This window comes from Strix aluco, chromosome 16 (assembly GCF_031877795.1).
Source record: "Strix aluco isolate bStrAlu1 chromosome 16, bStrAlu1.hap1, whole genome shotgun sequence".
Classification (NCBI taxonomy): Eukaryota; Metazoa; Chordata; class Aves; order Strigiformes; family Strigidae; genus Strix; species Strix aluco.
The window spans coordinates 20248509-20262365 of NC_133946.1; the positions used below are offsets into that span (position 1 = coordinate 20248509).

Below are 13857 nucleotides of genomic sequence, written 5' to 3' on the forward strand. Positions count from 1 at the left end.
CCGCTCCCCGCTGCCGGCCGGAGGCCCCGGGGCAGCCGATCTCCCCGGGTCGAGCTTCTGTCGCCCGGCGCCGGGAAAGCCGCGGCGCTGCTCGGTTCCCCCCCGCCCCGCCGCGGGGAGAGCACCGCTGCGGCCGCGGGGAAGGGCGGGTGAGGGGAGCGGGGCGGGCGGCGGCAGGCGCCTCGCAGCGCAGCGCCCGCCAGGCCTTCCCCTCACGCCGGGCGCGGCGGGCTCCTGAGGAGCGGCCGTCGCGGCGGCGGGAAGCGGAGACAGGGCCCCGAGGGGGGACGCCGGGCTCACCGCGGCCCCCCGGGACGGGGCGCGGAGGCGGCGGAGGGTCACCCGCCTGGGCGAGGCGGCGGCGGCCCAGCGCCCTCCCCCCTCCCCGCCGCCGCCCCAGGGACCGCCCCGCGGCCAGGCCGCGGCGGGTGGGCGGGCGGTGGCGCCTGATTGACAGGCGCCGCGGCCCACCCGGAGGGCGGCGGCGGCGGGGGCGGCCTATCAAGGGCGGCGGGCGGCCGCTGAGCGGCGGGTGGGCGGGGCGCGGGGCCTGGGCGTGTGCGGCGGCCGCCGGCGGGGCGCGCTCCCGCTCCGCTCCGCTCCGCTCCCCCCGCACGCACATTGTCCGGGCGGCGGCGGCGGCGGCGGCAGAGCGCCCCGGCGCCCGGTGCCAATGCGGGGCGGGCGCGGCACACCGGGGGCGCCTCCACCACCGCGGTGGAAACTTCACCTCGCCGCCGGGCCGACGCGCGGCTGAAGCCCCCGGCGGGGCCGGGCCGGGAGGAGCGGAGCGGCGGGCGGGTGGGGGGGGTGGGGGGTTCGCTCGCCTGGGGTGCGCCTCCTCTTGTTTGGTTTTCCTCTGTTGGAAGAAAAAAACAAATAATTTTATTATCCCGCTTTAAACTTCCGCGCCCCGCTCTCCAGGACGCGCATCCCGCCCGGCGGGGTGGACGAGCCGGTGAGTGACCGCCGGGGCCGGGGCTGGGGGGGTGGACGTGCCGTCGGGGGGGGGGCAGCACCCCCCGGCTTGGTGGGAACGGGCCGGCAACGCCGCCGCCACCTGTTAGCGGGGCCCTGCACCCCCCGGGAAGTTTGTGCCCCCACAGTGCTGGGGGTGTCCCCCCGCCGCGCCCCGGGGGAGGCGGTGACGAGGGAGGAAGGGGGGACCCCGGCCCGGTGGGCGGCGGCGGCGGGGCCCGGCGGTGTTTGGGGGCGGTGGCGCGGACCCACCTGCTCGCCTGGCCGCGCCATGACTCTGCTGCCTGGGCGCTGCCCGCCGACCCCAGCCCCGGGCAGGCCGCCGAGGTTGGAGGGGGGGGAGTGGGGTACCCCCGAGCCACAGCCTCTGCACCCATTTTCCCTCTATCCCCTCTGTGCTCCCTTTTCCCTCCATCCCGTTCTCCTCCTCCTGCACCCCTTTGCGCTCCTCCAGCCCTTTCCCCCCTCCAAGCTGCAGCCCCCTCTCCTTCCCCCGTTACCATCCCGCTCCCCTCCACGTCCCCAAGCCGCAGCCCTCTCCACCCCCTCTCCCTCCTCTTCCTTGCACCCTCAGTTTGCAGCCCCCTGTACCCGCCTTTCCTCATCCCCTTGCGCCCCCCACACCACCGTGATGCTCTGGACCCCCCCACCCTTTGCCACAGCAGGTGCCTGCTGGGCTCCGGCCCCCCCCCCCCCCAGGAGAGACGGGCCTCAGGACAGTGCCAGGCCGGGGCTGAGGCGCGGAGGGGGCGCGCAGGTGGCGGAGGCGCAGGTACGTGCATCGGCGAGCCAGCGAGCGAGGTCCCCCCGTTTCTGCGTGCGTGCGGCTCTGCGGAGCTGGAGGCACCTCCCTTCCTCCTAGGGACACCCGCCGCCGGGGCTCTGCGGCGTGCGGAGGCCGCTCGCGCCCTGCCCGCACCCTGCGAGGCTGTCGCGGGGTCTGGGGGCGCGACCCCTTCGCCCTGAGTGGGAGCGGGTGCGTCTGGCGGCTCGCTCGGCCCATACGGGTCCTGGCTGAGGATGCGTTTTAATTGCCTCAAGCAGTGGAACATGCCCTGAGACAAAAGAGCTGATGGGAAATCGGAGAGGACTGGCAAACTCTGGAGTGGCTGGAGAAATGCTTAGGACAGCTGGAAGCAGGAGGATGGTGTGGCAGGAATGGCTTGACCCAAGTCAATCCTTGACCCAAGCCAAGCCGTTGACTGTTTCAATGACCTAAGTCATGTCTCTAGCCTGCGCCATGCAGGGTTGCTCCTGGGTAGGTCTCTGAGATGCGGAAGGGGTGCAGACCCCCGGTGATGCTTTGTTGTGATGTACCCCGGTCTGGTTGGCGCAGGTGGGTTGCGCGGGTTGGAGCAGGAACTGGTTTTGAACAGAGAAAAGCACGTGAGGTTTTTATGGGGGTTCACCGAAAGAGATGCTGGAGGGTTGTATGGTGGATGTTGGTTTCTCCTGGGCAGAATTGCTAATGCGTTTATCCTTGCAGAGCTCCAGAGCGTTTTGATTCTACAGCTGGTCATTTGCGTGATTTTTCCCAAGTGTTTGTAACGCGGCCATGACTTTGAATCCATGTGCGTTCCCCCTCTGTGTGTCTGGTCCTTTCCTTCCCCTCATCAAACGTTCTCCCTGTGTGATTAATAACGTGCCAACTGCTTCATTTCAGCACCGGGGAGGCCAATGCTGATTGATTTTGCTGTTCGGTCTCCTCCGGGGGTCTGGAGGCTGACGGGTGTTATCACTACAGAAGAGTCTGCTTTGGGGTGGGAGCTTGTCACTGTGTCTTTTTTTTAGTCTCAGCGAACCTCTTATTTCTTTTAATTAAAAAGAGATGAAGTATGCATGGTAATACCCTCCATGTTTACATAAAAATGATCTTATAATTAACAATAATTATCTCAGTTTGAGATATCGCTGTAATATTTAAATAGGACTTATGACCTGAGGGACGCTTTTCTGGCCCCAAGGAGTTACCCTTGGTGTGGTTCTCTCCTGTGGCAAGTTTGGCTCTTGGCTGCTGTCAGTGGTGAAGGTACAGCAGCGGTGGGAGTAACCTCGAGGTTTCTCTGGCGATGGCCACGGTTCCCTCATTGAGTCCGACGCTGCTTCACGGGGCTCCCTGGCAGACCTGCCACCACGCCCGTGCAGATGGCCTGCCTTGGTGGCTTTCACCCTGTGGTCTGAGGGCTCTCAAGGGGACTCCCTTGCTATCGTGTTGGACCAGAGAGGGGGAAAAAACAGGCTGAAAAATTGCCAATTGCTTCCCCCCCGCCCACCCTAAGTTCTCTCAGGGAGGTTTGGAAAAGGCTGCTGGTACTGAAGAAGCTTTACCCTGTGAGCATATAGAGATCCTGAGGCATCCTTGTCTGCGTGGTCATCTTTCACCAAACTTCCCTTCCCTTTGAGCTGAGCTTTGCTCCTCTTACAAATGTAAATGTTTGCTTCCAGGCTGGAGGTGGCACCCACCACTGCCCCTCCTGCTGCTGGTGCACCCCAAATTCCCCTTCCTGCTAGGCTGCCCTTGGAGCTCCTCAGGTTTTCTTGGTGTAAAAAAGCTTTATGGAGTAAAAAAGTTGAATATGGGGAAAATATTCAACAAAATAAAACGCAAGACAGAAAGTACAGCCTGTAGAGAGAGGTTCCTTGTGGGAAGGTGATGAAGGCAAGAGGTAGAAATGTCTCGTCTCCTGTCTTTTGAGATATGTTATGCTACTGTACTTTTTGCTGGTCTAGGAAAAACAAAACTATTGTGCTCCGAGCACTCTTTATCTAATTGTAACTCATTATCATCTTTCTATTTTAGTATTTTTGAAGTGTAAACTTAGAACCGGAGCTTATTCAGCAGATAAAAATGTTGAATATTTGAGTTTTACCTGTATTAATCTAATAATAGATTTATGAAATGATATTAGATCAGCTTCATAGCTGGTTGAAGACCACAAAAGAGTATTAATCAAATAAATTATTTGACAAATACAGATGAGATTAAACAAATGATCTATTTGCCAATTGCCGTTCAACTGCTGTGCTGTGGCACGTTCCTCTTTCTCTTATCTTTCCCTTCCAGTTTTCATTCCACTTTTTCATGGCTTATCTTTTCCTGAACTGTCCTCAGTATCTGTTTAATTTAATTTTTCCTTTCCCTTCATCATTCTTTATCTCTTTTGTGTCATGGTTTTCCTTTCATTCTTTCTTCTGCCTCTTTCTTCAACCTCTCTTTCCATGCTTTTTGAGTCTAAATTAGCCAATTTTCTTTTTTCTCCACTTTCCTGGTGGTGATTTTTATTGAACGCTTCATAGCCAGCTCAACTAAACTTGGCATGCATTTAAACCCTTAAAAACGTAAGACTAAACCCAAACTGCGTGTGAGTGTGAAGATGTTTGCTGGGTGGTAATGCTTCTCTGCCTCTCCCTGGGTTTTCTGGCTGTTGCAGAAGGGTGTTCCAGCAATTCTGGAGGTTTTTCCCAGCTCTCATTTTTGCTTGTGCTCTCCTTACGCCTTCTTTTAAAGTGAATTTGACTTTGTATCCTAAGAAAACAACTAGGATCAAATGGCAGATCTTGTGTTGTTCACTGGTTGTGTATCTGTATGCGACCTGCTTCCATCTGCTGCCTGGCCAAGCCCAGCCTCCCCACCAGGCAGCCCTGCTTTGCTCCTGGCATTGTCCTTCCTCCCCTCTGGGGTTACGTCCAGGAGGGATCTTTCAGCAGGGCAAAAGGAATGAGTACTCTGAAGGTTTTCTGGCTTACCTATTACTTTTGGAGCCTGTATGGGTGTCAGGTTGATGAGGGTAAGTAGCAAGAGGTGGGCAGGTTATCGTGCATGACTGAGCAGTCACAACATTCCACTTAGATCTAGTATTCAAAGATTAAAGTCTCTTAAAAATGAGAATGCTGTTATGGAGAAGGCTTTTTTTTTTTTTCCCACTGGATGAAATGTGTGGGGGAGATATTCTCAAAAACAAAGAAAGGAATAGAAAACTTTGTATTTTGGGGGAGGAAATCTGCTATGCCTCGGCAATAAAGCTCAGGCAGTCCAGAGAAGTATGATGGGAGTGCTCAGAGTGCGTGATTCGCCTCCGCTGATGGTTGCAGTGATGTTGCTGCAGTGAATGAGCTAAGCTGTGTATGTCATAGCTGTCTGCTTTAAGTACCGGGAGTTACGTGATGGTGCCTTCTCATACCCGTAAGGAAAGGTCTCTGCTGTACTGAAGTTAACAGTTACATGGCTCCTCTATGTCTTGTGAAATGTTCTGGATAACACTCGGGTGCACTGACACAGCGAGCAATCCAGGCAGCACGTTGTGGCGAAGCAAAATTGATTGGGGAGGATGGGGCCAAGAGGAATATTCTTTTTCAGTTAATTATTTACTGCAGGGAGAGAGGGAAGCTGATGTTTGGTTTATAATTACAGATATGCAGAGGAAAATGCTTCAAGATGGTAAGTTTTATTCTGTGTGTTGCCACCTATTTCTTGGTCTCTCTATAATGTGAGACCAGCACTGTTTAATGACTGGTTCGGTAAAAGCAAAACTTCATTATCGACTTCTTACTGCTGGAATATGGTTTTACAGCTTGCTGTGGGTGACACAAAATGGCCTGAATGCCTACGGAGGGAATAGTCTTTCTGTGCTCGCTGTCTTAATGCGCGACCTGCCCGAGGTGCCCATCTGATGGCAACGAGGGCTCTTGGAACAGCTCATCTCTGTGCTGAAGGGTGTCTGTGTGGTTAAAGTGCAGGACTGTGAATCCAGGAGTCCTGACCCCCTCTCTGCCTCGGCTGAGCTGGTTGCCTTATCTCACTGGGCTCTCTTCTTCAGGAGTGATGCCAACGCAGCAGATACCCAGCCTATCTGCTAAAAGGGTAGGATGTCCTGGGTGAGGGGCACGCTGATAACGCAGAGGCAGCGGCAGCCCAGGTAATTGCATAACACAGTGCTGTGGGCCAAACCGTAAGTGGATTTTTCCTTTTGCGTAGCTAAATCCTTTACAGATCAGACTGCTCATATGCAAGTTAAATTCAAGAGCTGGTGGAGCTGAGTTTAGATGCGTGTGTGTGGGAGCAATAACTCGATGAATACAAAAAAGAGACATTGCTGCAGTGTCTCTGGGAAGATGCCTGTACGTCTCTGCTTGTTTAGCATCCTTGAGAGAACACCAGACATGAGGGAGAAGCTGTGGCCTGTGAAACGAAGAGGATATCATCCTCTTACTGGGAGAAGGAGAGGAGCGAGATCTAGAAAGCCAGGGAGTTGGAGCGAAATGCGGGATGCAGGTGTGCACTGTGGGGACTGCTCTGGGCTGCCCTGTTCTCACTGGGTAAGGCTGTGCAGGAAGAGAAGCAGATCAGTGGAAAAAGACATTGTGGAAGCTGCCGTTTTGCAAGGTGGAGCACTGGCTATGCTGCTGGTCTGGGCTGAATTGGAGCATGGCCAGCCAGCAGCGGGAGCACACAGGATCATTTCCCCTGAGAAAAGCAGACTGGTGAAAAATCTGCAAAAGAGAGTTTGTCTAGCAAGTGCTTGTGCCCCAGGCAAGTCAGGATCTTGTTCAGAGGCTTGCTGAGAAGTGAGCTCCGTTCATCAGCGGTTTGTTGGGGTAACAGGCTGCCGTCGTGTAGGCTTGCTCCAGTATCAGTGTTGAGTCTGCTCTGACGCTCCATGCTGTCTTCAGCAGTTCTGTGGCTTGCATCCAGCTCTGTTCAGCCTGCTCCAAACCATGTGTAGAGAGTAAACTTGAATGTATGAAATTGGAGTCTGCAAATGATGCATTTCAACCCAGTTAGCCACTGCAGCAGCCGGAGCGGTTCTCCTGGTGTGGCTCTAGCTCTTGTATTTCTGTAGTGACCATAGCATCCATGCTCCTTCCCTGCATCTAGCTTTGCTGGAGCAAGAATGAGATGTCAGGGAGCCTGGTGTTACGTGGAGGACTGGAATTCATCCCCCAGAAAAGGAGAAGGCCGGGTTTGAGAAACCAGGCTTTGCTTGGTATGATAAATAGATAAACCAGTAGTTGAATATGATAAATAAATAAAACATCACTGTTTCTTGGAGGTAAATATGGGACAGACCTCAGCTTGTATGTGTGCTACTCCTGTAACTAACTTTTCTGCTGTCTCCACTTGGATCTGTGTCTGTTGATGCAGTGGCTCATTTTGGGTCTCTCTGTGGTCGGCTCCTGCTGTGAACACCACGACTCCCTCCTTTGTAGTGCTCAGACCCAGCAAATGCTGGTGAAAGCAGGAGATACGTCCTGCCTGGGTGAGTGTATGTGTGCACACCCCTTGCCTCCCCTGCTTGTGTGTGGAGGCTGAATATATAACCTTGGTCATGCAAGGTTTCTCCCGATCTTGTCTCCCCTGGCCTTTTCCTGATTTGCATGATATTGTATGAGGTCAGCCAGCTTTTTCTGCAGGGCTTGTCCCACTTTCCACGTAGGCAGCCTTGGGCAAGTGGTCTGCTCCCTGACCTGCTTTGACAGGCATGCACTGGCTCCTTGCTCCTCTGATGTGGGAGGGAGAATGAGGATAAGTGCTGGGGAGCTAGGGAGGACATGGCTGTGCTGGTTGGTGGGGTGGGCTCCCATTTGGCAGTCAGCGTAGCTGCTGATGGATGAGGAACTACACGCAAATCCCTTGCTCCTCTTTCTGCTTCCTTGTTCTGCTGGGGGACATGGTGGCTGTGACTTGTACTCGAGTCTGTGAGGGTCAGATCTGCTCTCTCTTTCTAGGAGTGCAGATGTACATCCCCCCTCCTGCTCTACTCGGTTGCAGCTGACAACTGTGGCTCCCATGAATTTCCAGACATTAAGGTATTAATTCTCAAAACACACATGTCCTGGAAAGAAATGACCACCATGACCACGGTGAAGGTGGAAAACAGTGGTGTGAGAGAGTCAGACCTAGATCTCAAAAAGTGCTTCTGCTCCTGCTTTTCCACAGAAGCAGGGAGGCTGCATGCTGGTCTGGCTCGTAGTCAGAGGTGCATGTGCAGGGCATCACGGGGTCTGTGGCAGAGCAGGGAGGTGGACGGATGAGGATGGAAATCTCTTGGCTGATCCCTGTGCAAGATGCATCCAGAACAGTTGGTACAATTGTATCTTGGTTCCTTGTGCAGAAGGGATGAAAGCCACAGTATTCATCCCAGAAAGCCGCTGCAGAGGCAACGTCAGGACGTATTTCTGAGAGCGGCTGGCAAAGTTGACACAGACATGTCTAATGCTAGATCACTTCTGTTTTCCTGTGCCTGCAATACACCCGGTATTGAAGGATCAGTGGCTAAATATGTCAGACACCTAGCAAGAGAGGTTTTCAAGTGTGAAAAGCATTGTCTTCTGAAAATACTGTCCTTTTATGGTCATTCAGAGACTGAAGTCATTCCACGAACTCTGGTAGCATTGACCAAAACTCAAGGAAAGCAAGAAGACCGAGCCGTAAACTGCACAGGGAGGTAGGGCTGTGTAGAGCCCAGCCTGGATTCGATGTGCAGGTGATGATGTGCTGTTGGTGATGTGGCTGTTGAGCAGACACAGCGACAATCAGTTGACGTAGGACTTGGAGGTCCACCAGCTGACTGCCCTGTAAATGTGGCTGTTTCCCTGCTGACCATGCTGTCTTGTGATAGGTGGCTGAGGATGGAGGGTGCTTTGGAGCACACAAGTTTTTTTTAAACCACTGACAGTGGTTTAGAGCTGCAGCAAAGTGCTTTTTGTGGGCATACCACTGCAGCTTAACTTTGGCCTCCAAGAGATTGGTTTGCTACCACCCTCACCACAAACCACAGGACCTTAGGGCTGATCCTAGGCAGAGTGTCATCATAAGCCCACCTCAGTCCTCCTGCCATGGGGCTATAGACCGTGTCAGCAGCCCTTCAGTGTGGGTCTAACAAGGCAATGACTCAGTGGGGCGAGAGCAGTTCTCTCCCTAATTTTGTAACAGGCATAAGGAGGATACAAATAGGAGGAAAATGGCCTTTCTTGACTGATTGCAGCAACTACTGACATGGTTTTCTTCTTGACATCACTTCCTATCTGCCATCCCAGGCAAGAATTTGGGCAGTTGTCCTGCAAGGAGGAAGGCTAGGCCTTTCAGACCCTGAATAACATTTGCTCAATCATTAGTCATCTGATCCCCACAAATACGGCACCTGATTATCAGGGGCCAGACAAGATGTCCTCTGTTCCACATTCCTTCCACGATGAATGTATTAATCTGTACAGCTAAGAGGGAATACTTCTTCCACATCAGTTTAAACCTTTGCTGTTCCTCTTCTGCGGGGTATATCCCAAGCAGCCAACCTTTCCCAATCTATGAAGTGTCCAGGCCTGGCTGCAGCTCCTATGTGCTAGAAAGTAAAAAACTGCACTCCAAGTACCAAGTTCTGGTTGTGGAAAGTGAGTTAATCCATTAGTGTTTTTCTTGGTCCTTCCCAGCATTTTGCTGGTAGATGTGATCACTCTTACTGCTCCTGGGTAATGCGTCCCTACCCCAAAGTGCCTATAGCCAGGGCAGGCACTGGGCAGGGAAAGGAGAGGTGTTGTTATAACCTCTTGGTTTACAGCTGGGGAACTGAGGAATGGAAGTCCGTGTTAACAGGGGGAGACAGGAGAAGAGTTGAGAACAGAAATTGTCCTAGTCTGATATTTTGACTGCAAGATCAGCTTCCCCCTTTGGTAACTGATGAGTGTCAAAAGATTCAGCACCCAACTGTTGACATGTTGCTAATCTGATTTTTTGATGAGTGAAATGCTTCCTCACCACAGTGGACCCTGAGAAGGTGGGATTTTGTTTGCTTTTATCATTTCAAGCAACGTTTTCTTGTCTGTTATATATATTTTAGGTATCCGATCTTAAAAGCAATGTGAGTGGAGGGTTGGAATAGCAGTCTCTTCCATATAAATCTTCTGGGCTGTAAGTGAGGCTTTTGTCTGCAGAAATTGATAGATATCCTATAGTAAAACTGAGTGTCTTGGCTTGTTGTGGGTTGGAAAAACAGTAAGAAAATTTGAGCAATTGAAGCGATGTTGTAGCCCTCTGAATGGGGATTGATTTAAAAACCAGAAGGCTTTAGGATCTTGATTTGTGTTGGCGGTAGATGATTACAAAACAAGCCATCTCCCTTTTGGTCACCTGTGCTGAGGCACTTTTTGTAGAAGAACCTAAAAAAACGAGATGTAGTTAATTGACCAAGTCTTTGAGGATAAAAAAAACTTCCCGCGGGGGTGGGGGGGGAAGGGAGATTTCCTCAAGAAGTGAAAAAAAGCTTTACTTTTTCTCAAAGCACTTTCCAAGGCACCTAATCTAATCTTTCCAAAACAATTCTCTGGCAGCCAAGGCTCACATATTTTAAAAAAAACAGTGTAAAAAGCAATGTATTGTGACAGTTTAATTTGTTGCTGAAATACAGTCACTTCTGGGGTAATTCAGAGCAACTGTGGAGTGGATGATAAACCCATTCAGGATGGGAGGCAGGTAAAGGGAGGCTGTTCAGATGAAACTGCCGATGGAAGATGCCCATGCAGAAGTATAATTCCTGACATTTAGGTTCATCATCTTCTTCCTTTGACTGATGGAGCTGTAGCCTGTTCACATCTTCTAAAGAGGGCAGTTGTTGCCAAGTCCTTGCACGTGTCCTTGCTACAGCAGCAAGGGAGGTTTTGGTGGTGATTGTCCCGGGTAGGGAAGTCCTTCTGGTACCAGCCAGCTTTAGATGCAGAAGAAAAGGTGGAGGATTGCAGCATGTAAGGTACAGGTCTCTGTATCTTCTAGTCCCTGGTTGGGGACTTCTAAAGGTCCAGAGCAGCTAGCTGGGTATTGTCACCAATCCATGGGTGCAGATTGAGCTGTGTAACAGCTGGCTTGCAATCTCTACAACTTTAAAGAGAAAACAAGGCAATTGCAGGATGTTCTTGAAAGCCTGCCCAAATTTTAGAGGACAATGTACAATTTGAAAAGAAAGAGGTATGGAGTTGCTTCTGTAGCCCTGTTTAGGGTCCTCAAGAAGAGCGTCGTCTGAAGTGTGCTCCTTGTGAAGAGGTGGGAAGCTCAGTGCCTAGCAGAGGGCTGGGCTTTTTCGGAGCGTACTCCTAAGTACCTGGTTTTTGGCAAGCCCTGCAATTGCATTGCAACAGAGTTACAAGGTCTTGTTCAAATTCTGCTGAAGTTGCTTGAACTATGTTGACTGCCCTGACCATGGGCTAGCAGGTGGTACAGCATTTCTCAGGTCATTTCAGGTTTTCATCTCCTTTATTTCAAAGTCTGCGTCTAGAATGAGTTTATTCAATGCACAGCTTAGAGCGACTTCAGAATAAATCCCAGGGAAGGAGAAAAAGGAAAAAAAAACCACTCACAACCCCCCACCCACCCACCAAAACAGATCAAAATAATCAAACAGCTTGTGCTATGGAACTGGGATGTGACTGGCAGCCAGTGTGTGGAGGTGGACAACCACCAGTCAAACTTTCTCAGCGTGGCTTGCTCTGTGGGGGCAATGGGAGCCAGTACCTGTTGGGATTAGGACGCAAAGAGATAACATTTGAAATCTGAGGCAGGAGCTTGCAAACTTGGTGACAATTGTACGCTGGGGTGGAGGAAAAAGCTCTGCCACCAGTAAGTCACCCTTTCAGGGAGCTAATTTGAACTTCTTGTTTTCTTCTGAACCCTTCAGTTAGTCCCGCTGTGGGTAAATGTTGTGCAGTTTCTTCCATGCTTTCTCTTTTTTCCCTATTTGATTTGAGGGCCCTTTATAGCAACTCATTCCTCACTCATCCTGTTGTCAGGGAAATTATTCTGCCTGCAATCCCTGTCTGAGCTTAATTTTCTTATTTTCTGTAGCACGAGGGCTGATGGCTTCACAAATCTTAGAATAACTCCTCAATCTCTCCCCTGGCCAGCCTAGCAGCACGACAGCTCCATTTAGCGTGTGCTGTCTGCTTTGGCTTCCTGCCCCTAGACTCATTATTTTGCATTTGTCTGCATCAAGCTCCAGCATTGCCTGCCCCAAAGGATTGTATATCAGAAGTCATGAAAAAGAGAAGAATCCTCAAGGTTGGTCTGTAAATCCCAAGTCTCTCCACTAGAAGAAATGTGCAGTCTGGGTGCTCTATCCTTTCCTCTCCCATGTCCTTGCCCCAGTCCTGCTGTGTGGGTGCATCCCTCCCTGCCTGTCCTGGTGCATCTCTTGGTGGGCATGAAGCGAGCCTTACAGGCTCTCTGGGCAGTGTGTTCTCACGCTGCAAAGCATTTGGTGCCTGGGATGTTTGCCTTTCTTCTGCTGACACAGAGGTAGGTCAAGATCTGCAGCTCTGCCTTCTCTTCAGCCAGCCCCCAAAATGACTTGGATTCACGTGGAATATTGTTACAGGGAAAATACTGTGAAGTTTTCTTGGTTGTAGATACTTCAGGGCATGTGCCTCTCATCTGCTACTTGAAGTGTAGCATTACTTTTGGGCCTTGAGGACTGGAAGCGCTTTCATGTTAGGTGCAGTGTGTGATAGTCCCTCTCTGAAAAGCTCATGAGCTAAGTGCAAGATGGGGAACGTCAAGATGCAATTCACCTGTCCAGATGTTGCCATCTAACATCCCAGCTGCTCACCCTCAGCCCCCCTGTATAGGCAGCAGAGGAAATGAGCACTTTCATCTCATCCTAATGCAGATAGATATCTGAAACAGGTCAGACAGATTGTGCCTGTCTCATCTCATTGATGATCAAGAGGCTCTGGATGATGGGTTCTCATGGAGATGTTTGTGTAGTAGGTGAGACGAATCCCACGTTGACTAGCTCCATTGAGCAGATTGGGGTAGCACAGAGAGAGCAAGACAGTGTTGAATGTAGTCAGTCTTTGTCTTAGCTGTGTGCTGTCTCATTTGGTAAACCTATGCCTCTTCCTTTGCTCAGGAAGATACCCATCATTTTGGCTCCTTGCTGACCAAGAGCTGGAGGGCCGTCATCCAGACAGCAACTAGAACACAGGGTTAAACACCTCTTGGAGGTGCTCCCGGCAAAGGTGCTAGGCTAGAGCTGCAAGCCTGTCCCAGCTCTGGACCAAGGGGCGTTTTAACCAAGTGAAGGCAGAAAGCGTAGGTAGGAATGGGATGGTTTTGTTCCTGTTTCATCCTTTCATACTGAGGTCAGGCAGCTGCTAGTGTTGGTCAGGGGTTACTCAGGTCCTTCCCAGGAGCTCCTGACCTCATGCGTGTGCCCAAACAGACTCCTGTTGTATTGCAGTGGGGAAAGACATGAGACCTAAATTTGGAGTTGAGACTGAGACCTAAATTTGGAGTTGAGACAAGGGCATGGGGACTTCACATTGTGGATTAACAGATGATAGCAGCAGGAGCCCTGCAGTGTCTCTGCAAGGGCTGCACATCTGGGTGTTCCAGGCTTGGTGGGTAAAACCCTTTCTGTCAGGGGAAAAAGAGCTTTTTCATAACACTGAAGTGCTATTAAATGCCATAACTTTGGGGGTGGAGACAGTTTCTGTAGTTTTGTATCCCACTTGAGCTGAACCTTTGCGGTTGCTCTCAAGACCCTGGCATGGTCTGCAGGGAGCAGGTTGGAGGAGACCCAGAGCTGTTCTTGACAGAACTGGAAAAACAAAGCTGAGCCGACTGCAAGGAATAAAGCCTGGTAGCCTCAGGAGGATTTTCTTGACTTTCCCCTTTGATTGGGAGCACTTGTTCCATCATGCCTTTTGCTGGGGAGGAATTAGCCCGGTGGCAGAAATGTGATGCACCGGGCATTTCGGGAGTGAAAAACCTGTCTGCAGCAAGAGCCTGCAGAGCTTGAAGTCAGCCTTTGAGTCCCTGTGCAGCAGCTGGTTGCAAGCCCGTTCGGCAGGGGAGGGTGCAGTGCCAGACTCTTTACCCTCTGTCTCGTGCCTGTG

The 13857-nt window shown here is 51.7% G+C and overlaps 1 protein-coding gene across 2 annotated transcripts in view; it reads left to right on the forward strand.

The window, feature by feature from the left end:
• The first annotated feature begins 802 nt into the window (after positions 1 to 802).
• Positions 803 to 13857, forward strand: part of HRAS (HRas proto-oncogene, GTPase) — a 43067-nt gene continuing 30012 nt past the window's right edge. For both annotated transcript variants that reach the window (XM_074842244.1, XM_074842243.1), the window contains exon 1: positions 803 to 958. The gene's annotated coding sequence lies outside the window, so the exon portion shown is untranslated. The remainder of the gene's footprint in view (positions 959 to 13857) is intronic.